Source organism: Acinonyx jubatus, chromosome A2 (assembly GCF_027475565.1).
Source record: "Acinonyx jubatus isolate Ajub_Pintada_27869175 chromosome A2, VMU_Ajub_asm_v1.0, whole genome shotgun sequence".
Classification (NCBI taxonomy): domain Eukaryota; kingdom Metazoa; phylum Chordata; class Mammalia; order Carnivora; family Felidae; genus Acinonyx; species Acinonyx jubatus.
Genome location: NC_069383.1, coordinates 156,549,351 through 156,574,470, shown reverse-complemented (window position 1 = coordinate 156,574,470; position 25,120 = coordinate 156,549,351). Strand labels below are relative to the sequence as shown.

General features: G+C 58.0%; 1 protein-coding gene across 8 annotated transcripts in view; it reads left to right on the top strand.

Annotated features, from left to right (window-relative positions):
• The window catches only part of NFIX (nuclear factor I X), a 99,945-nt gene that overhangs the window by 41,474 nt on the left and 33,351 nt on the right, over positions 1-25,120 (top strand). The gene's annotated exons all lie outside the window — the stretch shown is intronic.

Here is a 25,120-nt window from a genome sequence, read left to right as displayed (position 1 = left end):
TGAGCATGAGGCCTGCTAGGCAGCATGGCACTGGTGTGGATCTTTTGCTTGTTACTAAAAAATAATAAAAATGGAAAAGCCATTAAATAGCCATCCCTGGTTGCCTACCAAAGAGTTCCCGAGAGGCAAAACCTGCCTGCTTCCCTCGCCTTTCAGGCAAGCTCTTCCCGTGTAGGCCTGAGCAGGCCGCCGTGGCTGCCGGCCCTAGGGGTCCCCTGAGTGTGCCAGTCCCAGGGCAAGAGCTTGTTTCCCCAAAAGCCCACTCCCAGACCCGGCAACGAGGGCAGGACTCTGCCACTCAAATGGAACACTTTGCAAATGGGACAGATGAGGAAGCTCTGAATCCTATTCTAGCATGTGGGGTTCACAGAAATCTGGTTTACCTGATGTCATTGGTGGCAGATTGAACATTTTGCCTTCATGCGTGAAATGTAATCACGAGAGTATATAGCACTTTCTCTCTCACCTGTGTTTCGTGCCTGTTTCGTTTACTGCCCGGCTGTGGCCTGCCTGGCGCCCTCTGGCCCTGATCACATGCATAGTGTGGCCAATTAGGTCATTGTTTCTGCCGGGAGGGGGCCCACAGACGATGGCCAATATGGTGGTTCCGAGGTCTCGTCTGCACCGGGTAGCTGGCCAGAGCAGGAGGATCAGCTGGGCTGCAGGCTGCCCCTTATGTGTGTTGAGCTCAACTTTTGAGTTTGGACTTGGGATCGAGATAGCTAATGAGCACGGGCTGGGGAGGCAGGGCCCACAAGTCTGTAAGCAAGGCCCTGCCTGCTGCGCCACGGGGAACTCTGTGGGGAGCAGTGCTGGCTCCAAGCACAAAGGCCGCTGCTCCACGGAGGAGTAATCTTCAGGGTATTGCCAGCCCGAGAACATGGCCAAATGAGAGGCCCCTGCCCCGAGGATGGGCCAGATTTCTCTCACTTATTTATGGTATTGTGGTTTATGAAGCGGGCCCAGCACACGGATCTCTGGGCACAGTTTCAAATACAAACATTTCTTTTAAATTAAACAACACATGCAGTCTCTCTGTCTCTCTGTCTCTGTCTCTGTCTCTCTCTCTCACACACACACACACACACACACGCACGCGCACACACACCCGGTCTGTTCAAGCCGTGCTGCTGCCCAGGAGTATTCGGCCACGTGGGTCAGTAACTGAGGATGATGATTCTGAAGCCACCATTTAATATTAGATTTTGTAACTCAGAGATTCATTAATATAATTACTCAGATGCCAGCCTGGCTTGGCAAGGTCTCTTGAATTGTGTTCCTCTCCGACAAAGCGCTCTGGCTGCAGGGATGCCCCTGGTGTGCCAGAGCCCCACTCACTGGTTTGCGGACTGTGGGCAGAGGCATGTGTTGGCCTCCTTGGCACACCCTCTCTGGGAGAGGCTGGGCGATCCCATGGTGGCAAGTCCTGCCTTGATGTGTCTCATTAGGAGACAGGCACCTCTGGAGAGTCTGCGGCAGAAGTGAACAGTCAGCTGGGCGAGGCCCCATTTGAATGCAAGTTTGACCCGGGCTCGGCGGGTGGCCGGGTAATTTTGCTCCCCTGGGACACTTTGCGCTCATTTTGTAGGTTTTTCTCGCTAGGCTAGAATCTTGGAACTAGGACTGTGTTGTATCTGCCTTTGCATCGGTCTCTTGTCCAGTGTGTAGCTTTGTACAATCCCCAAACCCATTTTGAATATTGAATTACCTTCAGATGGGAAGTAGCCGACTGCCTATCCTTGAGATGACACAAAGGCACCGAATGGCATACAAATCCGAGAAGGGGCTGATGAAGGAAGGGACTGAAGGCAGGGGAGAGTGGCCGGTGTGCTAAGCAGCCATCACGAGGGGAGAATTCTGACAGATGAGGAGTGGTAGAAGCTTCTGGAAGGACAGCTGCAGGCAAGTGAGAAGCTGTGGGTTAGCGGGTTGGAAGGGGTTCGGTTTCTCAAAAAATGTATATATTTTTTTGCTTTATGGCCATTGACATATCAAGAAGATAGGGAAAGAGCAGCTCTCTTCCTGGTCCCCTCCTTCCCCTGGCCCTTTGTTAGAGGGGCCCCTCTGGGTGGGCCAGCGGCCCTGGTTCGGCCGGCCCGCGCTCTCTGGCCTTCCTTCTGTCTCTCTGGCTGGCCCTGCGGGACCAGAAGGGGCGACCCCCCCTCCTGGCCTTGCGGCAAGCACATGGTCCCCTGAGCCCGTGGCCTCTGCAGAGGCAGCCTGCGGGGCTGCCGAGCTCACCCGTGACAGGATCTCCTCCCGTGTCAGATCCTCTCCCCCCCTGCTAACCTCGTAGATGCCCTGCAGCGTAGGCTGGGAGGCTGCGGGCCCGGAGCATCCGCTCCCGCTGGCGTGGAGCTCAGGCATCCAAAGTGTTTGCCTTTTGCTCTCCCCCTCGCCCCCCCTCCTCTTGCTTCAGAAGCCCTGGCCTCCAGGCCCCTGTGTGGAGGCAGACTCGTGGCTGCTGTTCCAGCCCTGTCTTCGGGAAGACCCCTCTGGCCTTGGCCTCCCCGGCCGAAGATGACCGCCGTCCCCCAGCTGGTACCTGTGCTCCCGGCTCTGGTGGCTGGATTTGGTTCTTAACAATAAATTATTAAAGGAATGTGAACAGTCTCTCGCACAGTGGCACACGCACAGTCACCTTTCTGGGCCAATCCCAACGTCTCTTCCGCCGCTGCTGCCCCTTTGCTGGCCTCAGACCTCAGAGTGGGTCCCATTCGTTTTCGAGGTAATTCCCAGCTCTTCCCTCTCCGCCTGAAGACTCTCCAGCCAGCTGCTTCCTCCTTTCCCTGAGCCTCTTTCCTTAGGCCCCACGCGCCTGCCCGATACATTCTAGGAGGCCCCTTTCCCCTCCAGAGTCCCCCTTGTCTAGTTAGAGGAGTGGCCCCCTGCCCGGTCTCGGGGGTGGGGCAGGTGGGAGTATGGCGTGCTGCGGTCTGGCAGCGGTTTGGGGGTGTCACGTTCCTCCTTGATCTGTGTCGTTTGGCCTAGTGTCCACGTGAGCATGAAAGTTTCATGTGAACACCGACGGACCCGCAGTGCTGTGGTTTCCCATTGCCTCGTTATGTTCTTCTACGATGTGGGGGGCGGTCACCTACATACAGTCTCTCATCCATCTGCTGCTTTAAAAAAAAAGATATTTTCCCGATTCTAAGACTCGTGCACATTCATCATAAAAACACCACATAAGCACAAAGTCTAGAGGGGTCAACAATTATCAACATTCTGGGGCGCCTGGGTGGCTCGGTCGGTCAAGCGTCCGCCTTCGGCTCAGGTCATGATCTCGCGCTTCGTGGGTCCGAGCCCCGCGTCGGACTCTGTGCTGACGGCTCAGAGCCTGGAGCCTGCTTCCGATTTTGTGTCTCCCTCCCTCTCTGCCCCTCCCCAACTAGCACTCTGTCTGTCTCTCAAAAAATAAAATAATTTTAATTTTTTTAATCGTTTTTATCAACATTCTGCCACTTAAATAGCCACTATTAAGCTTTTGTTGTATTTTTTGTACCTATTTGTGCACGTTTTATTTTTAAAAAATTCTCGAGTTTATGATACTAACACTTTTGGGTGCTACTTTTAAAATTTTAACACCTCTGTGTATTCAGCCGTATCACAATTTTTCAAAAACTAATTTTTGGTGGTTTACTGTCTTTTCTTAGCTGCATTTCCCCTCATTTTCAACATTTCTAATGAATTCTATCCTCTTTTCATTTTGGAAATGAGAAATTACCTTTTATTATTAATGTAAGAGGTGCTTGGGTTTTTAAAAATTATTTATTTTGAGAGAGAGAGAGAGAGAGAGAGAGAGAGAGAGAAAGAGAGAGCAGGTGTGTGCAGGGGAGGGGCAGAGAAAGGGAGAGACAGAATTCTAAGCAGGCTCTGCGCTGTCAGTGCAGAGCCCGATGTGGGGCTCGAAGTCATGAACTGTGAAATCATGACCTGAGCCAAGATCAAGAGTTGGATGCTGGGGTGCCTGGGTGGCTCAGTCAGTTAAGCATCCGACTTCGGCTCAGGTCATGATCTCACGGTTCATGAGTTCGGGCCCTGCATCAGGCTCTGTGCTCACAGCTCGGAGCCTGGAGCCTGCTTCAGATTTTGTCTCCCTCTCTCTCTCTGCCCCTCCCCTGCTCATGCTCTGCCTGCCCCCCACCTCAAAAATAAATAAAAACAGGGGCACCTGGGTGGCTCAGTCAGTTAAGCGTCCGACTTCAGCTCAGGTCACGATCTCGCGGTCCGTGGGTTCGAGCCCCGCGTCGGGCTCTGGGCTGACAGCTCAGAGCCTGGAGCCTGCTTCCGATTCTGTGTCTCCCTCTCTCTCTGCCCCTCCCCCATTCATGCTCTGTCTCTCTCTGTCTCAAAAATAAATAAATGTTAAAAAAAATTAAAAAAATAATAAAAACATAATTAAAAAAAAAAAAGAACCAGATGCTTAACCAACTGAGCCACCCAGGTGCCCTATTATTGGTGCTTGTTAAAAAAAAAAAAATTCAGGGGCCCCTGGTTGGCTCAGTCAGAAGAGCATGTGACTTTTGATGTTGGGGTTGTGGGTTCAAGCCCCACGTGGGGTGTACAGATAACTTAAAAAAATACAAACATGCTTTTTAAACTGCTGCATGAGACTTGAGCGGGCCAGAGTTGATGTCATCCCTCATCAGTGGAAGCCTTTACGGGGTACATCCTGCTGGGGTGGACATCCTGGTGCAGCAAACTTTGCAGCTCTGTGTATGAACTTCAGACAAGACTTCCTAGCAGTTGAATTACCAGGCAAGGGGTACAGACTCTTCTTCATGTGGATTGTTACATTGCTGTCTGGCAGTTTGGTTCCCACAGACGACACATGAGGGCTTTGTTCATGCCACCCAGAGCCCCAGAAAGGCACCACCATCATTTACACACATTACACGCCCATCCTGTATATGTTACATGAGGGTGTCTTTTTTTTTTTAATTGATACAATCCACCCCATAGTGTGGGGCTCGAACTCACAACCCCAAGATCAAGAGTCGTGTCCTCTACCGTGTCTGGGTGCCCCCAGGATGTGCTTTGTATGAGCCCACCCTCCCGTCCCTGTCATAGACGTCTGTCTGTTGCGTCAGCTCACGTGTCCCCAGGAGACATGGCGCTGTCATCCGCTGTAAGAGCTAATCTTGGACATCACCCCTGGACACCTCTGGGCTAGCACTGCTGGCAGGGGAGAGGTCCTCGGGGCCCTGGCATGGCGGTGTCCGTTCCCTCGGGCCAGGAGCTGGCAGGGGAGCCCCGGGACCGCCTGGCAGTGAGCAGGTGCTGGACACAGCGTCTGAAAGGCAGCAGCCCCCCAGTGCCACGGCGGAGGCGCGGGCCCACGGTGGCCACCGGCAAGCGCCTCGAGAGCTCCCGAGGAAGCAGCTGCTGCTGACCCCCGAGGCCAGCCCGGCCGTCTGCCGCCAGCACCCTGGGCCTGCCTGGGAGGTGCATTCCTCCTGTGCCTGGAGGGGAGGCTAAGGGAGGGCGAATCCCTCACTCTGGGCCGTGGACGCTGTCTTCACTAACACACACACACACACACACACACACACACACACACACACGGACATGCATCCTATGCCCCAGAGATGGCATCCCCCAGGGCCACACAGCCCCCGTGCCCTACCCCGGAGCCAGGACTGTCTCCTCCCCCAGGTGTCTAGGCACGCGTGCGTGAGCTGCTCTCCTCAGGCTCTGTCCCCACCGGCACCTGCCCCGTGCCCCTGCCTCTGCGTGCGCACGCGCGGGTGTTCGTTCGCCTTGAACCCGGGCCTTGTGTCACTCTCTCCCTCTCTGGCCCGTTGAGGCTGCAGGGTCTCAGACCCCTGGCGACTCTCGTCCCCCACCCTTCTGCTCGGTGCGCCGTCTCGCCCGGAACTGGACCGTCCCCAGGCACGGCAAGGTCGGAGCTTCCTCGTGACCCCTGCGGCCCAGCGGCCTGTGAGGTGCAGCAGCGGAGGGAGCCTCGGACAGGGAGGCCTTTCTTCCCTCCTCGCCACAGCAGCTGTGGTGTGGCATCCCTGCCTCCAGGGCCCGTGGCCACGCCACCGTGGGTGGCACGCGTGTTTATGAAACTTAGTCCGTTCTTTTCCTCCGCGAGGGTTCGGCAAGTGTTACCCTGTGAGTGCCTGTGCGGTGCTTGTGTGTCTGAGTGTCAGAAGGTGGGCGTCTGTGTGTGAGTGTGGGTTGGAGGGTGTGCGTAAATGTCAGCGCGAATCACACCCTGGGGACGTAAGAGGCAACTTGGAGGGTCACCAGATTCGCCCTGTGCTTGCTCCCATGAGGACGCAGAAGCCCAAGGAGAGTGCGGTTACCTGCCCCTCCCACCCCCGCCACCCAGCGAGTGGCACCCAGGTCACCCAGGGGCACGGCCAGAGGACTCCAGGCCCTGAGCCCCTTTGGCCTGGAGCGAGCGTCCACGGAGGGAGCGTGTGCACTTGCCACAAAGTGTCAGGCCCTGCCCTGCCTGCTCGGTGCCTGAGCAGCTCCTTTCTGGGGCTCTTTGTGAACCTGCCTCGCTATTAATCTACCTGTTAGTAAAAGAGATTACAATTGCCATAATTACAGGGCGCTATGGCTCCACCGTCAGGAGCAGGGCTGAGTGAGAGGCGAGGGGTGGGGGGAGTCCAGCCCCACAGGAAGCTGCTATTAAAAGCCCCATGTTTTGATATGGCACAGGGACAACAGCCCTTCCCAGGGCTGGGAGGGGGAGGGGGAGGAGGAGCTCGGGGGGAGGGGGTGGGCTGGGTTCCCACTGTGGGCTCTGGCGTGACACAGGAGGTCAACGGGGCTAAGGACGGGGAGGGCAGGACGAGGGCCCCCGGCCACTCTGACCTCACGGGCCCCATGCTGAAGGAATAAGCCTTTGCAGGCCGAGAATGGAGGAGACATGGTGGCACTTGTCAGGATGGGACAGTGGCTCTTTCTGAAGGGGCTCCACAGCCACCAGCCCCCCACTGGTTTGTGTGGACACGCAGGAACACCTGGTGTGTGCCAGCCCAGAGTTGTGTGTGACATGCTCCTAGAAAAGGACCCGGTGATCATATTACATAGAGGTTCTCAGCGTGTGTGTGTGTGTGTGTGTGTGTGTGAAAAAGAGAGAGAGAGAGAAAGAGAGGGAGAGATTCTATCCCCAGGGGACTTCGGGCAATGTCTGGGGACATTTTTGGTTGTCACTACTGGTGACAGTGGGCTGAGGCCAGGGATGCTACCAACTGTCCTACAGTGGACAGTATAGCCCCCCACAGCAGAGAATGATCCTTCCCCAATGTCACAGGTGTCACGGTGGGGAACCCTCAACACAGCAGAGGAAAGGAATGGCAGCGGGCAAGTCAGACTAGAGGAAGGCCCTGAGGACTTCCTGGAGACCTGAGCAAGTCTGTCCCTGGTGGCAGCCCAGGCCAGCAACCCAGTGTCCTGACCCCATGTCGGGGGACCACAGGCTATGGGCGTTCCTAGCCATTTCCCTCCCTTCTCTGGCAGCAAGAGCTAGACCCAGATTGGGGTTCTCGCCCTTTCTCACTGCCCCCGGCCCACGTCCTCATCGCCCACTGAGGCATCTGGAAGGGAGGGGCTCAGATATTCTCCCTCAGTTGGAGCCTCCCAGGCCCCTCTGGGTGGGAAGGGCTTGCGCCCTCCTGCTGCCATCCTTTGAGGACACCAGCCACACCCTGGCTTCTCCGGAATGCACATCTGGCCCGGCTTCTGCTCTGAGGCATGGAGCAGAGCAGGGCAGCGGCCTCACCAGTGAACCCAAGTTTGCCCTTCTCTGGATGGGCACGGGAAGCCTTCCTCCACTATTCGCTGTTGTCCACAAAAGAGACACTGCTGCCCCCTTTCCACTTCTGTTTCCACTGTTTGCTCCCAACTTTGCCCCCCCAACCCTCCCCGCCGCCACAAGGTGCTCCTTGGGAGAGAGGACAGGGTGGTCGAGTAGGAGGCACACTAGGAAGTGGCCCGTGGTGCTGGGCAAGGTGGATGTGGGCACTCCTCGGTCCTCCCTCTTAGGGTGCGTGCACTCCTTGCGAGCGGCCTGTGTGCGGAGCGGCTTCTGGTGCCCTCTCCTCCCTCAGGCAGCCGAGTCTCTGTTATTCCGCAGACAAAGCGCTGAGCTTTTCAGCTGTTGTGAATTCTGTGTTTCACACCGAGTCCTTAATAGTGGAGTCACTTTGCCTGCCCCCCCCCCCTTTTTCTGCCTTGACAGGTCCAACCTTATAATTTTACCTTCTCCCGTCTCGTGGTTGCTCCTTTCCTTCCCTCTCCCCTTCCTGGGGTTTTTGCGGCTCGTCTCTGGGAACCCCCTTTAGGAGGAATCGCTCCTGACAAGAGGGGTGGGGCTTCCTGTCAAACATTGGGAGTTGATGTTTTGTTTGGTAAAGTGTCTGTAAATAGGCTGTGAGGCATTAATTCTACACGGATCCCTGTGCACTAGAGCGTCTTTTTGTGTCTGTGCACATCTCCGTGCGTGTGAATGTCAGGAGCAGAGAGAAAGAGAAGAGAAGGAGGAGAGAGGAGAGGGATCGCGGCTGAGGGTCCTGGTTCCCTTCCTTCTGGGACATTGTCTTGGCCTAAATCACAGGCCCCGATCAGGAGAGGGCCCAAGGCCCAAACCCTTCGAGGGCCAAGGAGAATGTCAGGAAAGAAGCCGTTGTGTACTATGGTGTTTCTGGGCTGGCTGTTCAGAAGGTTGGAATGGGACGGTGGGCCTGTGACTCTGGGTATCTAGGATTCTGAGGCCCTGAGAGATGGGTCATGGAGGGAACTATTCCTCCCGCCCAGCATCAGCTGGTCACCTCAGATGCTCGGGAGCAGTGTTGGTCTTCTACCCATGGACAGGGGCCCATTTTTCCCTGGACACGAGGCCATCTCCTAGGCGATACAAAGCCACTCCCTGTGCTTTTAATGTTTCTGAAATTAATTGATTGTTTTCTTTTAAAAAGTAACCTCTACCCCTAGCGTGAGGCTCAAACTCACGACCCCAAGACCAAGAGTCGCATGCTGTACCGACTGAGTCAGTCAGGCACCCCTTGTTTTGTTTTGTTTTAAAGTAAGACTTCTTGGGGCGCCTGCGTGGCTCAGTCAGTTAAGCGTCTGACTTCGGCTCAGGTCATGATCTCACGGTCCGTGAGTTCGAGCCCCGCGTCGGGCTCTGTGCTGACAGCTCAGAGCCTGGAGCCTGCTTCAGATTCTGTGTCTCCCTCTCTCTCTGCCTCTCCCCTGCTCATGCTCTGTCTCTCTCTGTCTCAAAAATAAATAAAAACATTTAAAAAAAATAATAAAGTAAGACTTCTTAGGGCGCCTGGCTGGCTCAGTCGGTAATGCCCGCAACTCGTGATCTCAGGGCTGAGTTCAAGTCCCACGTTGGGCTCAGAGCCTACTCGAAAATAAAAAAATAAATAGAGTAAGGCTTCTTGTTGCCTTAGATTGGCCCCCTGTTTAAGCTTCAGGTGGCTTACCTATCCCAGGATTTGGGCTCATAGTAAACTCACTAAAAACCCCGGTGCACTTGACTTTACTAGCTCAGCCACATCCGTTTCCCCCGCCATCAGCCTTCCAGACCGCGGAATACCCTCCCTTTCAGCTGCTCCTCAGCTGACACCCTCCCTGAATCCATTTTGCGCTGCTCTTCCCCGGCCCTGTTAGAAAATGTCGGCTCCAACCACACCGTCTTGCCAACAAAGGTGCAGAACGATTTTGGCTGCTTCGTCCAGGAAATAAATTCCTCTCCGGTGCCAGAAACCATTGAGTGGTGCCCCGTGTTGAGCTCCGGGGCCCAGCACCACGGGCAGGGTGTTGCTCCGGGCGAGGAGGGTGGAAGCTCGGCCTCCGGAGGCTCTGGGGACGAGAGCCTTGCTTGCCGCCCATTCCACGTGCCATGGTCAAGGATCCGAGAACTTGCCGCTTGGCCTGTTCTCCCAGGCCTGGCTTTCCATCTGCGATTGCCTGTGGTCCCGTTAGTCCCTTGACCCCGGGTAGACAGACAGACAGACAGACAGATACACACACACACACACACACACACACACACACACACACCCCGCCCCCACCTGCCCTGCGGCAGGCTCCTTTCTTTCCAGGTTCTCTTGCTCCGTCTGCCTTCTAAAGGTTGATTTCCCCAGGGTCCTCCCACTCTCCTCTCCTCTTCCTGTAAATGATGATGCTGTCAGGGTCACTGAGCCCCATCTCACCTAAGCCCACGACAGTCCCCTCCCACTGTTATAAGGATTACCCCGAGTTATGCTTGGAAACCCTGTGGACAGAAGAACCTTGCTGGAGGCCGTGCATTAGGGAGCATCAGCCTGGGGCCTGTCCCCTCCATGCACATCTGCCCCCAACCTCTGATCTCCCTGGCTCATCTCAGGACTGATTTCTCCAAACTCTTCTTTTGAGCTCCCCCCGGGCCAACAGCCAGTTGAAACAGTATCCATAGTGACCTCACAACACTCCCTGCTTCTCGCTTTTGTATCCATTCCATGCCTGTCTCCTTTGGGTTGTCACCAACTACCCAAGCTTGTGAGCCCTTGCAACCAAATTAATGTGGCCCTATGGTGGCTCTGAAGCATCCCTGCCTCTTCACCATCACCGTCGTTTTCCAAATTCAGCTTCCCTCTTCCAGATTTGTTTTTTATTGGGAAATAATCCGCATAACACAAGCCACTATTTTATTATTTTTTTTAAGTTTTATTTATTTACTTTGAGAGACACAGAGAAAACGTGAGTCGGGAAGGAGAAGAGAGAGAGAGAGAGAGAAAGAAAGAATCCCAAGTAGGCTCTGCACTGCCAGCACAGAGCCTGACACAGGGCTTCAAATCACGGAACCGTGAGATCATGACCTGAGTCGAAACCAAGAGTCGGACGCTTAACTGACTGAGCCACCCAGGCGCCCCACATGCCACTATTTTTTTTTTTTTAAGAGGAGTCCATTGGGTTTATTTTTTTTCCAGTGTTTACTTATTTTTGAGAGAGAGAGGTTGAGAGAGAGACAGAGCACGAGCAGGGGAGGGCAGGCAGAGAGAGAGGGAGACACAGAATTCGAAGCAGGCTCCAGGCTCCTAGCTGTCAGCAGAGAGCCCGACGCGGGGCTCGAACCCACAGACCACGAGACCATGACCTGAGCTGAAGTCGGACGCTCAGCCGACGGAGCCACCCAGGCGCCCCCACATGCTACTCTTTCAAGTATGTGATTTAGGGAGGCCTGGCTGGCTCAGTTGGAAGGCCATGCGACTCTTGCTCTCGGGGTGGTGTGAGCCTCTGAGTGTAGAGCTTACTTAAAAATAAAACCTTTGAAAAAGAGAAATAACGTGTATGATTCAGTGGCATTTAGTGCATTCGCAGTATGGTGCAGGCACAACCACTGTCTCTATGCGTGTGCCCGTTCACATCCATGCAATCATACGCTTTGTGGCCTTTCCTGCCTGGCTTCTTTCACCGAACACCCTGTTGTCATTCATCCACACGGCGGCGTGGGTCAGGACTGCCTTCCTTTTTCTGGCCGAGTAATATTCCGCTGTGGGGGTACCACATCTTTTATTTTTATTTATTTATTTTTTCAACGTTTATTTATTTTGGGGACAGAGAGAGACAGAGCACGAACGGGGGAGGGGCAGAGAGAGAGGGAGACACAGAATCGGAAACAGGCTCCAGGCTCTGAGCCATCAGCCCAGAGCCCGACGCGGGGCTCGAACTCGCGGACCGCGAGGTCGTGACCTGGCTGAAGTCGGACGCTTAACCGACTGCGCCACCCAGGCGCCCCGTACCACATCTTTTAAATCCATTCTCCCACTGATGATCATTTGGGGTGTTTCCACTTGGGGGCGATTGTGGACAGGGCCGCTGTGAACATGTGTGTTACAAGTAATTTACGTGGACATATATATATATTTTTTTAAATTCTCTCGAGTATATACCGAGGAGGGGAATTGCTCTCTCCTCTAGAGTTTTGTGACCACCTTCGACTGGGCAGGTGGCCATACCATTCTGGTCGCACCAGCTGCCGTCGTCTTCTTAGGTGGGAACCCAGGATCTCTCACAGTCTAGCCTCTGCTGGTGGTTCCAGCATCATCTCCCCTCACTGTCCCTGGCACTGTGTTCCTGCAAACAGCGCTCCCTGCAGGCTTCAAGGATGCTGTGCTGGTTCTCCCCTCTCGGCTTCTGCTCACGGTTCTCTCCATCTACCTTCCTCTTTACCCCTTTGTCCAAACACCTCTATCTTTTACACCCCAGCCCAGCTGTCACCTACCCTTGGTGCAGGCTTCTCCCACCTCACTCCTCACCCCCAGAGCCTAGCCCTCCTTTGGGAGGCCCTGCAGTTTAGCCATTATGCCCCCCAGCTTCGAACTGGGGGGGGGGTGATTTTCCCAGGGCAGCTTCTCTGGTTCTGTATTCAGGGGCATCTGGCAGGTAATAGGTGCTTAGCAAACCTGTTGGATTAACGTTAAGGCATCGTATGTGCCTTCCTTGCAAGGGGCAGGTCTCTGGGTGAACCACCTGGGTGCCCCTGCAGACGCACAAATGAATATACTCATGCAGTATGCCTCCCATCACCTTCTGGGCCCCAGGGTGTTAGCGTCCTCCCATTCGCTTCTCCATGGCCCCATGGGAGCAATGAAAGGAGGCGTATGGGACAGGATTCCAGGAGCCCCAGAGGTGATTCTGAGGGAACCCAGCCCCCTTTAACCCAAATAGGTGAACAGCAGGTCACCTGTGACCCGTTTTCTCGCTGTTCTTCGCTCCTCCTCTAAGCACAGAAGGGTTGTTCTTTCCTCCCATCCAGACCCAGCCGGTCTGGAGGTGGCCCCAGAGTGGCCTCCGTGGCCCAGTGTTGTTGGCTATGAGCACGGGCTCGCCTGAAGGGCCCTGTGCACCCTGGGGACCTTCCCGAGGCCAGGGCAGGGGGCGAGCAGAGGAGCCAGGAGGCAGCTGCCCCAGGCTTGGATGGATGCTGTGCCTGGATCCCAGATCCCGTCACAGAGGGTAGGGCTGAGGCTGTCCCACAAGGTGTAAAGGACCCTGCTTGCCCCCCCTGCACCAACCCCACTCAGGCTCTGCCAGGTGGCCCGGGTGGGTGGGTGGCTCAAGGGGCCATGCCGGCCACCCCACTGCAGGCCGAGGGAGAAGCAGGGGTGCACTCACTCAGGGTAGGGGGGATGGAAAGAGAAGGGGAAATGCAGTCTGCACCTGAGGGGTGTCTGCACCAATCAGCAGGCAGGGGAGGCCACCCTCTTCTCCCTATGGTCTACCCACCCCCCCACTGCCACCGAATCCTACCCTGTCCTTTCCTAGCTGGGGGTCTAGCTGTAGTCAGCCAGCCACACACAGGCAGGTTCCCCAGACAAGCTGGAGGCCCAGTGGCCCCGCTCCTGGCAACTCGCCGCCTTCCTAGGCGCTGCCTGGCCCTCCTCCTCCTCCGCCTCCCTCAGCAGCCCTCTCCTCTCCCTGGGCCTCTTCCCCACGTGGCTCATTACAACTCCAGTTGTTCAGGTCTTGACCTCAAGAGCCTTCCCTATTGACCCCTGACCAGCGATACTAATCTGTGTCAACAGGCCCCAGGGGTTAAAGAAACACAACCGCTGAGCTGCCTCCTTAGCAGGTGCCTGGAGGGGGCAGGGTGGCTCCTGGGAGTGCGGCTGGCAGAAAGGAGCTTCCTTAGCACCGCCCCCTCCCCACTTCACCCCGCCCTCCTGCTCCCCCTTTCCTGCTCTCTGGGATTCTCTTTTACTCTGCAGACCCCCTCCAGCCCACGGTCCCCTCCTCTCTGCCACCACTTCCTCTGGTCTTTCCTTTGCTCTCCACTCTGCCTTGTAGAAATCAGGACCAAATGCCCCCTTGTGTCCAGGTCGTGCTGCCCTTGTGCTGTTTCCCCATCTGCACTCCTCTCCCTCTCCCTCTCTCTGTCTCTCCCTCCTCCTCCCCCTCCCCCTCCTCCTCCTCCCCTCATTTTCAATCCTGGTCAGGATCCTCCCACTCTGCCTGTGGTTCTCACACAGGAGTCTACATCAGCATCCCCTGGGGGGCTTGTTAGACACCGATCCCTGGGCCTGCCCTGAGGGCATCTGCATTTCCAACTAGTTGCCAGGTGCTGCTGGCCCTCCGGGCTGCCCCCTCCCCACCCCAGCCTCTGCCAGCTGCCCACTCCCCCCACCCCCGTCTGCACCTTTGTCCCCAGGGGTGAGGCCACACTTGGGAGGCTGAGGAGGCAAACTGCTGGCCACCTTGGTGGGAAGCTCAGACGGGAGTCATCCCTGTGGGGCATGGACCCTCCCCTCCAGCAATCACTGTATTCCCAGAGCACAGGAGTGGGTCACCTGAAGGGTGATAATGCAGGGGTTGAGGCGTCTTCTGGCTGGCTCGGTCAGTACAGCATGAGACTCTTGATCTTGGGGTCATGACTTTGAGCCCCACGTTAGGGGTAGAGTTTACAAGAAAAGAAAAAAGGAAAGGAAAGGAAAGAAAGAAAAAGATAGCGCAGGGTCTTCCGGGTGGGACCCATCCTGTATTGTTGGGAGTCATGCAAGGGAGAACCCCCTGGCCCTGACTCTGCTCGGGGCCATGTCAGCATGAGGGGCCACCCTCCTGACTTAGACAAGACAATCTGGGTCCTCTCAAGAGTTGTGTGTCACATGTGTCCCCTTTCTTTCTTCTTAAGCTTATTTGAGAGAGAGGGAGAGGGAGAATCCCAAGCAGGCCTGCACTGTCAGCACGGAGCCTGATGCGGGGCTCCAACCCACGAACTGTGAGATCATGACCCGAGCTGAAATCAAGAGTTGGACGCTTTTCCAACTAAGCCACCCAGGTGCCCCACCGGTGTCCCCTTTCTTGGAATGTGCCCTTAACTCTACCCATTGATGGAACCGTAGGCCATCTCCGCATAGCATCAGCTGCTGCGTGCTGCAGGGGGCTTCCCCCACCCCCACGTGCGTGTAACACACCCACACACCAGGGGAGGGAGAATGCTGGGCACACGGACGTTGACCTCTGGCATTGTTCCGTATGGCCCCTGACACCCAGGAGTCTGAGTTCCCACGTTGGCCTCGTCCTGCTCACAGCAAGAAGGACACCCAGGTAGAAGAGACCCCACAGGCCAGGAGTCCGCCTGCCTTCTTTACCCCCATTTTGAGCTTCTGTTACTGCCCCGCTGGCCCATCGTAACACATTCTCTCCTTCTGTGGGAGGCAGAGCCACAGGCTGCCCCACGCGTCTCAACTAGATACACACTTGTCGGCCGGCGATGGCCCCTGGGAACGTGCTGAACAGAGCGCTGGTGGGGCTCTAGCAGGGAGAGGCCACCACAGGCCTTGTGTGCTTGGGTGGGCTTGACGACATTTTGCAGGGGTCTTTCTTACTGCCTGTGGATGTGCCGGTGGGCCCAGGAATCCCAGCTGGGGGTCAAGCTGGCCAGTGGGGCACCCCTGGGTGCTCCCCGCCTTCCCTGGGTGCTCTTACTCTCTTGTGACTTTCTATTCTGTCCCCCTACTCCCCCAGACCCCTCCTTCCCTTCTTCCTCTTGGCTGTGGCTCCCTGGCAAGGCTGGAGAGCAATAGACAAACTCTTCAAAAAAAATTTTTTTAAGTTTCCCAAACTTTTCCAGATGCCAAGAAGAGGCCAGAGAAACCCTGCAACTGCGGGGGTGTGGGTGGGTGGGGTGGGGAACATGTTCCAAGGCCTCCCCCCCCGCCCCCGCTCGGTGGAAAGGAGGGAAACTAGGGGAACAGGGTGACTCTGGAACCTCAGACAGCCCACCTGGAGGTCAGAGGGCCACTTTGCCATCCCCAACATGTGCCCAGCCTCACTTAAACCCCCCCCCCCAGTGTGGGGAGGCAGAAGCAGAGGATAAGGTCCACAGGGCTCCTAGGGACTGCAGTATCACATTGCAAAGGAAGTGACTTCTGGGGTTCAGTAGGATTGAATTTGGGACAGAGCACCAACCCCCCAAGCTGAGTGAGGTCAGGAGCTGAGAAGAGAGGTAACCTGGCCCCAAGGGCTCCCTCCCCCATATTCTGGGGCCTGATAAGAGAACCCACCACTGCTGGAACGAGGGGTGCGGGGGACAGACATGAGGGGGTGGTGTGGGGGGACCGTGCCGGCACCACTGTCCTCCCCTGGTCGCACCCATAAGGGGTGCTGCCCCCACCTCTGCCGTTCTGTCCGTCCACTCCCTGGACACCTCCTAAAACAAAGGCCTCTTTGTGGTCCTGGCCCACTGGCCCGCTGCCAGCCACATTCTTTGCGTGTTTCCTGAGCACAGATCCCAGCTCAGTGGTCAGCTCCTCCCCCATTGGCCCAGCTCCTCTGGGCTCAGAGCAGTCCCCTCTCTGCTGCCCTGCCCAGGGTCCTCCCACAGCTCCCATCCCTCCTGTCAACAGATGTGGGTCGAGAAGGGAGAGCCCCAGGAGCTCAGCCTCTGGGCCCACAGAGCTATCAGGGGCAAGCGGAGATTCCAGCCATCCTGGCTCTGACTGATCTCAGTCCGTTCCGCTGAGCCTTAATGTTCCCTTCTGTGCGAATGGGGGAAATAACTACCCCGTGGAACTATCAGACCGGTCAAATGTCTCCCAAACACCCAGCTCCTGCCTGCCACACAGTGGCTGTACCAAGTAACTCAAGCTCCCCGCATCGGCACTGCACCCCGGGGGGCTTGGGGAGCTGGTGGTAACTTCGGTGGATGGCTAAGGAGCTCAGAGGGTCTCCAGAGCCTTGAGTGGGACACTTCCTACAGTCCCATGGGAGACCCAGAACACAAGGCTTACTCTAGGGGAGCCCTTGCCCTCCTGTGGGATAGAGCTAGGTCCTTAACAGTGGCCCACCAATACCAGGCATGGTCCTGTTCCCTGTGCCCCCTGCCCTTCCTGGCACCTACCTCAATCTGTAACAGCGTTGGGCAGCCCTCTTTGGGTTAGACGTGGGCCAGGGCAGGGGCTAGATCTCTGAATAAGGGGACCTAGGAAGGGTGAAGGCAGGGAGCCCAATGGAGAGACAGCTGTGCTTTTAGCAATAGAGCACTTTGGAAAGTCGGCAGATACACCCCCTGTCACCTCCAGTCACCAGTTACTCATGGTCACACACGGTCCTAATGAAGTCCTAGATTGCTGCTCTGGGGTCCCCCCCCCCCTTGTTAAAAAAATGTTCATAATTTGGAAAGAAAAGAAGCTTTTTACAAGCTGGCGGCTCTAGGGAACTTTCCGTCGGGTTCTTTCTGGCCTCGTGATGGGTGGGGCCCACTTTTCCCTTCCTTCTCTCGAGCTCTCCTAATAATCCCCCTCCCCCAGCCCCACTAAACACACACACACACACACACACACACACACACACACACACACGCTTTAGGCGACCTATAGCCGGCTGTCACCCCCAGAAAGCTGAAGGAAGGTTGGGGACCTGTCTGTGCGCCCCCCCCCCCCCCCGCGTCAGGCCCCAGCACCACCTCCCTCGCCCCCAGAGATCTCTGACCTGGGCCTAGAGTCCTCAGAGAGCAGCCCTTCCCAGAATCCGCCCCGGGCCCCAGCCGTGCCCGCCCTCCCCCAGGGCTTGCCCCACTCTCCTGCTGAGTGAGGGTCCCCCGAGTCCTCCAGGAGTCCTGGGGCCCCTCCGGGGAGGAGGCGAGAGGTGCTGAGCTCACCGCCTCGGCATCTGCCCTCCCCCTCTCTGGTGCGAGGGCCGGCCGCACTCCCGCCAGCGCCTCGCTCCCTAATAGCTTTTTAAGTCCAACCACATGTGTCTGCGGAGCAAGGAGCCGCCCCTCGCAGGGCCTCGGCTCCCCTCCCTCGCCGGAGACCACCCTCCACTCGGAGCAGCCTCGGGGCTGGGGGAGGGGGTCTGCCTCCCGAGAGCCCATCTGCTTGCCGCCGGCCCAGCTGGGCGAGGAGGGCCGTGGAGGCGGCTGAGCGCTCGGGGCTCCCGGGAGTGCTGTGCGAGGAGGCCGGCCCTGAGGCTCCGCGGGGCTCGAGGTCCGCCGGCCTCCCTTGCCGGTTCTGGGGTCCGCGATCCTCTCTCCCTGGGGCAGCAGGGAGGAGCCAGCTGTCTGGGTCTGGGAGCCCGAAGTGGGCGCCTAGGAGGTGGAGGGGGAGCTCCGACCTCCGCTTAGGGCCTCCCCGGCCACGGCTTTGTGCCAGCACCTCTCTCCCGCGCCCGGCTCCACTGTGGTGACCCCGTGATCGCCCCCTCTGACTTGTACACGTGTGGCTCCCTGTGCGTGTGAGTGGTCTGTGGGGAGGCCTGTGGGGTGCGGTTTCGCAGAAGGGGAGTGAGGGCTGAGAACCAACGGGCAGGCAGGCCTGGGGTCCTAATGAGAAAATTGCTTCCAGCCAGGGAGCCCTGCTCTGCGGCTGAAATTGCATCCAGCCCGAGCCAACTCTGCTGCCGCAGTCCCGCCCTTCGGAAGGAGGTGGGGGAGCAGCCCTGGGCAGGGGGAGGAGCGGGGCTTGCACAAGACTCAGACCCCCTCCTCCCTGCCCCCCCCAACACCTTGGAGAGAGTCTTCCGGCCTCTCGGGGGGAGGAGGGGACTCAAGTGAGCTCCAGGGCCAGGCTTGGCTCAGGACCCTACAGCTGGATCCTTGGGAGGCAGAGGCGGGAGAGGGGACGGAGAGATTCTCCTCCTCTCCCTTCCTCTCAGTTCCACCACATTCGTAGAGCCCCCACTGCGGGCGGAGGTCCTCAGAGAGGTGGACCCATTTACAGGTTTACTGAGAAAGGGTGCGAAGAGCGCTTTGTCTCCACAGAGATCCTGGGTGCAAGTCGATCCCGCCAGGAGTAATTTGAAATCCAGCCTCTCCCAAAGACTTAGGGTTCAGCCCCTCCTGCCTGCTGCCCCTGCACTCGGGGGGAGCCCTGTGTCTGCGCCACCCCCCCCCCCCCAGGCTAGGGGACCCACTCAGTGAAAAGCCAGCTTAGCTTGCTTTCTTCGGTTGCTCCAGCCTTTCAGGAGAACCACCTACAGGAAGAGCAGAAACCAAGGCCCCGAAGCCAGCCCTGCTTCTGAGGAAAGCTGCCAGTTGGCTCCGTGAACTCCAGCCCCACAGATGAACCAGCCTCGGGCGTGCCCTTGCCCTGCCCCAGTGAACCAGAAGGTCCACCTTCTGGTTACCTGCGGGGAAGACCTATCCCACTCCTGGGAAAATACTTTTCCTCACCTGGGGCTCTGGTCTCCGCTGCTGCTTTGCTCAGACTCTGGATCACCTGTTTTTTAGATTTTCGAGCTGGTGGTTAGGGACGAGGGTTGTGGGGGGGGGGAGGGGGCAGAAAGTGAATGGGCCGCATCCAAGTGCTTAGCTGCCCTTGGCACCTGAGGTGAACCTGACCATGAGATTGCTCCCCAGAGAGCCTGCCCGTCAGCCTGGACCTTCCTGTCCACCCCCCCCCCCCGACCCCCTGGGTGGGGCCTCACCCAGCACTGGCAAGTTGTAAAGGCTGAGCAGAGCAGGGAGTGAGCAGGAGTGCTCGAGGGAGGGAAGGAGGCAGGAGGAAGGAAACAACCCCATTGTCATCCCCCAAATTACTGGCTGGGATGGCAGGGGAGGAGGCGGAAAGCCGACATTGTTTACTTAATTAAAAGTAAACAACAATTTGCGCTGCCAGCCTCCCATTAGCTGTGTGCCGAGCCCCAGAGCTGGGGACTCGGCTTTCGCTCCCGCCAAGCCTGGCTCCTGTCACAACACCCCCAGCCTGGGCTCCCCAGGGCCCTGCACCCTTCCCTGGTTCTGTCCTTCTCAGGCTGAGCGGAGGAAACAAGCTAAAACCAGTAGTGTCTCAGCGTGCTCTGGGGTGGGATAAGAGTCCCTTGGCAGGTCAGCGTGGGGTGAGGGACCCCTGCGTGTGTACATGGTTAGGCCTGGTTGTGGTCCAGCAGGGCGGCGGGGGTGGGGGGGGCACCACCTGTCAGTTTAGCCAGATGTTGGCTCACTGGGGAAGGTGGCCTCCCTGCTTCTCTCCCTACCTGAGTCTCCAGTCTTCACTACCTGGAGGCTTGGGCCTCTCTGCCCCACCTCCCACTTTTTTCCTTTTCCCTTTTAGCAGCTTATAAACATCCTTCTCCCATCTTTTTGGCTCTGCTCCCAGAAGGGGGCTGTTCGAGGCTCCAGGAGGGCTTAGGGAGAGAAGCAAGCTCCCTGGGCCCGGGAAGAAGGGTTGCTGGAACTAAGTCTCCCCTCCCCCCATCCCTGCCAGGACAGCCACAGGTGACCCCGGGAACAGGGGAGGCGAGCTGGCCTCTGCTAGGGCTGAGCTGGGGACACCCAGCTCCAGCATTTCTGGAGCCCCCAAGCAGGAGGGGTGATAGGGTGCTGAGAGGGTGGTGCATTGATTTCCTTCCACCGACTTCCAGGGACTGAGCAGGGTAGCGTACCTTTCCAGGGGTCTGTCCCCAGGCAAGTCCCCACCTCTCCTGTGGACTCCGCTGCCCCCCACCTCCCCCCCCCCCTCCGCCTCCAGCGATCCAGAGGTCAGGCTTCAGGTCTGCTTCCAGGCATGACTTTGGCTTCTGACTTTAACCATGACAGCTTTCCCTTCCTCTGTGGAGGTGGGGGCAAGTCACTTCCTAGCTCCGTGCTGCTTATCAGACCGTTGCTGAGCTGGAGTTGCCCTCAGACTCCTCTGGCCAGATGGGTAAGGTGGGGGAGAATATTTCAGAAAAAAAGAGCCAGACCTGAGACACTTGGGAAGTCAAGCCACTGGGATTTAAGCCCAAAGGGGGAGAGGTAGGGCAAGGCCCTGGTAGTAAATACGAGAGTCTCGGTTTTCATCTTGTGCCCCAGAGTGGCGGGTCCCACCAGGCTGATTCTTCCCCGAGGCGACATTCGCCAAGGGCGGAGACACTTTTGGTTGTCACCACTTGAGGGGGTGTGATGCTACCGGCATCTAGTGGGTGGAGGCCAGAGATGCTCAAATCTTGCCCCACCACGGGGAAGGGGCCATGGGGTGGGGTTTTTGAGAACCCTGGAGTTTGGCCCTCCGGCAAGATTTAGATACCCACCCTCTCCAAGAGCCATCCTGCCCCACCCACCCCTCTCCTCCCCCAGTATTTGCATCCTTTCTGTCTTCCTCTGCCCCCATCAGGATTCACACATCCACATGCTCCCAGCTCCCGGATTCACACACATCAGGACTTTCACATGCACTCACACACACAGAAAGATCTGGGAAGTCTGTCCCGCGCTTAATTGAATTAAAGGACTGGGGTTTGGCAGGACATTGTGTATCTGAGCTGCAGCTTCTCGCAGCCGTTTCAGCTCCGGACAGGATGGTCCAGGCTCCCTGCGATTCCAGCTGCTGCTGTTCCTCTCCCCTCGGCCTTCCCCCAGTTTTCAAGCCAGGGGCCTGGGAAGGGCCAGGTCAGCGACACCCTACCCCTCTCCGCTCCGCTCCCTGCCCTGCGTTTAGATACTGCTGGCAGGGGGTTGGGCCTCCTGAAAAGCAGGTACCCCTAGCATGAGGCCAGGGGGCTGGAGCAGACCGGTCCAGTCCAGTCCCTCGTTCCAGGTCTCCTGCTGCCCCATGCCAGGGTCCGGAGCTACAGGGTGTCACTGGATGGAAATGGGACGCACTTCTTGGCCCCATGTACAGCCATCCAGCTCTGTCCACCAGGCCCGAGGGCTCCGGGGAGCCCGCACGCCTGCCCGCCCGCCCTAATGGGCAGAGCAGGATTGCCAGCAGAGGGCACACAGTGCTGGGGTGGGAGGACTACCGTGCCTCAGGTCCTTTCCCCAACCTGAGCCCATGGGGTGGGGTAGGGCATAGGGTGTGCAAGGCGAAGGGGATGCTTTTCTACGTCTCTTCCCTCCCACTGCTGCCAGGCTCCCTCTGTCAGCCTGTGCTTTGGCAGGCTGTGGAGGTGGGCCTGTTCTCAGTCTCCCTTTACAACCCCACTCTGGCCCCTTCCTGGGCAACAGGAGTGACCTCAGTCCCTGTCTCTCATCTGAGGATGACTCCAGCACCAGAACCCAGCCGTCACTTTGAGGAAGCCCTGCAGGAGCCTTGTCTATAGCCCAGAGCCCAAGGGTATTAGAAAGGTCCCATGTCTAGAATAGGTACCGGGGACGCCCTGGGCCTCACTGTGGGCGGGAGGGGTGTAGCCAGCCAGCCTCTGCCTCGGGGGGCTCCATCTTCTAGCATGTGCCACCCTCCCTGGCCATGCTTTTGTGGGGGGGCCTGCTGCATGCAGATCTGCCCCCCCCCCAAAAAAACCCCACAGCTTAAGAGCAGCCAGGGCAAACTGCTAATGGCCAGTAGCGCAGGCGTCCAGAAGGCCCATTGGAGGATCCAGCCCAGCCCAGCCCCCCATGTGTGACCCTAGGTACTTGGACAAGGCAGGGGGTAGGGAGCAGGGCTCTCCCCACTACCCCCCACTGCTAGGCTGCTCCACTGGCTGACAGGAGGAGTGGGAGAAGTCTGGGGGGTCAGGGAAGCGGCCAGACCCAGTCCGGAGCCCTGAGCAGCGATCTGCACTGCCCAGGGTCAGGGGCGTGGGGGGAGCGGGCCTCACCTCGGCTAACCTCCCTGCCGAACAAAGGGGCCTTTCTCCACACCCGCCTGGGAGGGTGTGCCCGCCCGACGGCTGCCGCCACTGCAGAGAGCGCTGTTGTTTTTTTCTTCCTCTTCCTCTTCTTGACTTTTCTCCATTTCTCTCCCTCTTTTTGGTGCCTGATCTCTGACTTTTAGTCTCCATTTTTAACTTTTTGAGAGGCGGGGGCGGGGGGGGGGGAGTCGGAAATCTTCCTCTTCAAGCGTTTATCAAGTACAAGCGTTTATCAAGTACAGGGGCAGGTCTGTGCTGCCCAAAGGTGGGGGCGTCGTGGGAGTGTGGGGAACAGTCCTGGGGTCACGCGGCCGCAGACTCGCCCACATCCAGAGCAGCCCCGCTCCGGGGAAGGCAGGTAGGGACCGAGCGGCGCGCTGGCGCCGTGCAGGGTGGGCCCGGGCTCGCTGGTTTACCCCCACAGCCATGCACCTGGCAGCTCCCCCCTTCCCGCTCCTCCTCGCTCGCCCATTCCCCGGCCCCCTTCCATCCGGCCCCCGCACCGCAAGCTGTTCCTAATCAATGAGAACGGGAAGCTCGGCCCTCACATTACATCACGGGATGTGCTTGGCAGCGGCAGCGGCAGCAACGGGAGCCGCTGCCTCGGGCAGCACAGCCCTGGGTTCGAGCGGCCTAGGTCTGGCCGGGTCCTCCTTCCTGCTCAGGCCTCGTGGGTGTTGCAGAGGGAACCCGGGCCCCTGAAGCCTCCCGCGGGCGGCGCGCAGGTTCGCCGCCCCCGCCCCCGGCCTGGTCCCTGGCGCTGCCGGCGGAGGGCAGCTAGTGTTAACTCGCTGCGCCACCTAGCTACGGCGTCCGGGAATGCAGCGCGCCGTTCCCCCGGGGTGCGGCCCCTGGGCCCAGCTGCCCCACTCTCCGGAAAGCCCCATCTGGCCCTTCGGGGCATTGTCAATGGAGAACTCGGCACCTGCCAACCTGGAGGGTCGATATCTAGCAGCCCGGACCATCCCAGCCCTGTGACTCTGTGTAGCTGCCCTTTGACAGGTGGCCAGCCTCAGTACTGTGTGCAGGTCCAAGCTTCTGGGAGATGCCCCTCAAGCTGCTGTTCAGGATCACAGCAAAGCTGAGACACAGGGCCCTGGAAGCTGACCTCCTTGCCCCATCTATGCTTTATTTATGTGTGCCTCACGCTTTATAGAGTATAAAACCATCGGGTCTTCTCTGTAAAAATCCCTACTCACAGCTCACTGTGCCGTCCAAGGCAAGCCTGGCAGGGGTTGGACCGGGAGGGAAAGGAGGCCTGGGAGACCACCGGGTGCCTCATAACAGCAGGTCTAGGATTTGGATTCCAGGCCCAGGGCTCGTTCTGGCACCCAGAGCCGTCTCATCCCCTCAGGAGGCCACCTGCCTACCCACTTAGTCAACCCAGCCTGGGCTTTCAGGGCTGTAAGTTGGAGATTTTGAGTCAGAGGCCCAGATTCTTTACGTCTTATCTGGACAGCTCTGGACGGTGGCTGCCTGAAGGCGTCGGGGGCTGGGGAGTGGGGAGCAGAGCAAGCTGGCGAGAGCGTCTCCCTGCCCTGCCCTCCACAGGGAGACACTGCATCCTTCCTCTGGTTAGTCCAGCCCTCGGGCGCGGGGGTCTGTGTGGCCAGGCCTGCACTCCGGGCCCACCTGGGCTTTACTGGGGTTTCCACATCAATTCCTCGGGTATCGAGCGTCAAGGATGGACCTGCAGGAAAAAATGTTCTCGGGACGCGGAAGGTGCCAAACACCTGGTGCTTCTGTCCCCCGGGTGGTCAGTGTAGCCACAGTTGGAAGAAGCACCTAGAAGGATCTAGAAGGATCTATTTAGAGTCTTGTCAGCCGCTCCCAACTGCACGTCCAGGTGTGGCGGATATCGTCGTGAACAAAACACTGATAGGCCTTGACCCCAAGGGGATGATGGTCTGGTGGGGTGCTCCCAGGCAGGAACCCCTGGACCTGGGAGGCCTGGTGGCCAAGTCCTTAGGGCTCTTGAGCCCTCCAAAGGCAGAGTTTTCCACTCTTCCAGCCCTGGCCCAGCCAGAGGCTCCCAGTGTGGATGGGATTTGAAGGAAGGGCTACTTGGCCTCCAGACTCCAGGTAGCAGTCCTCCACTTAGACCTTTGCTTGTGGCACATGTTTGTGTTTGTTGCCCTTCCGTGAGCCCAAGTCTGTCTCCCCGCAGAAGGCAAGTCCTTGGTAAAGAGGCTCCTTTAGCCTGAATGTCAGGTGCTGCCCCTTAGGGGGCTGAGGAAGTTAGCGTGCCTGAGGGCAGGAGGCAGGTGGCCTCGGCCTGCTGTCGCTTAGGTGGGTTCTCCTTCCCAGGCCCCCTGGATTCTCCTTAGGAAAGGGGGGCAGGTGGGGTAAGACCGTGCTCATGGCCACAACGGGAGAGGTAGCATGGAACACAAGGAGGCCAGGGAGCCCTCATGTTGCCCCATCCTCGCCGTCTCCTGGCCAGTCTGTCCGTCTTTCCATAGGTAAGGAAGCTCCACATGTGGGAGGCTTCCCCTGCCCAGGGCTGAGGGTACCTTTCCTCTCTGTGGGGACTCACTTCTGCCACCTTCTTTTCCTGGTCAGTTGTTCCTTTTCTGCCCCTTCTTCTCATTCTTTGCTTCCCCTCCCTTCCCCA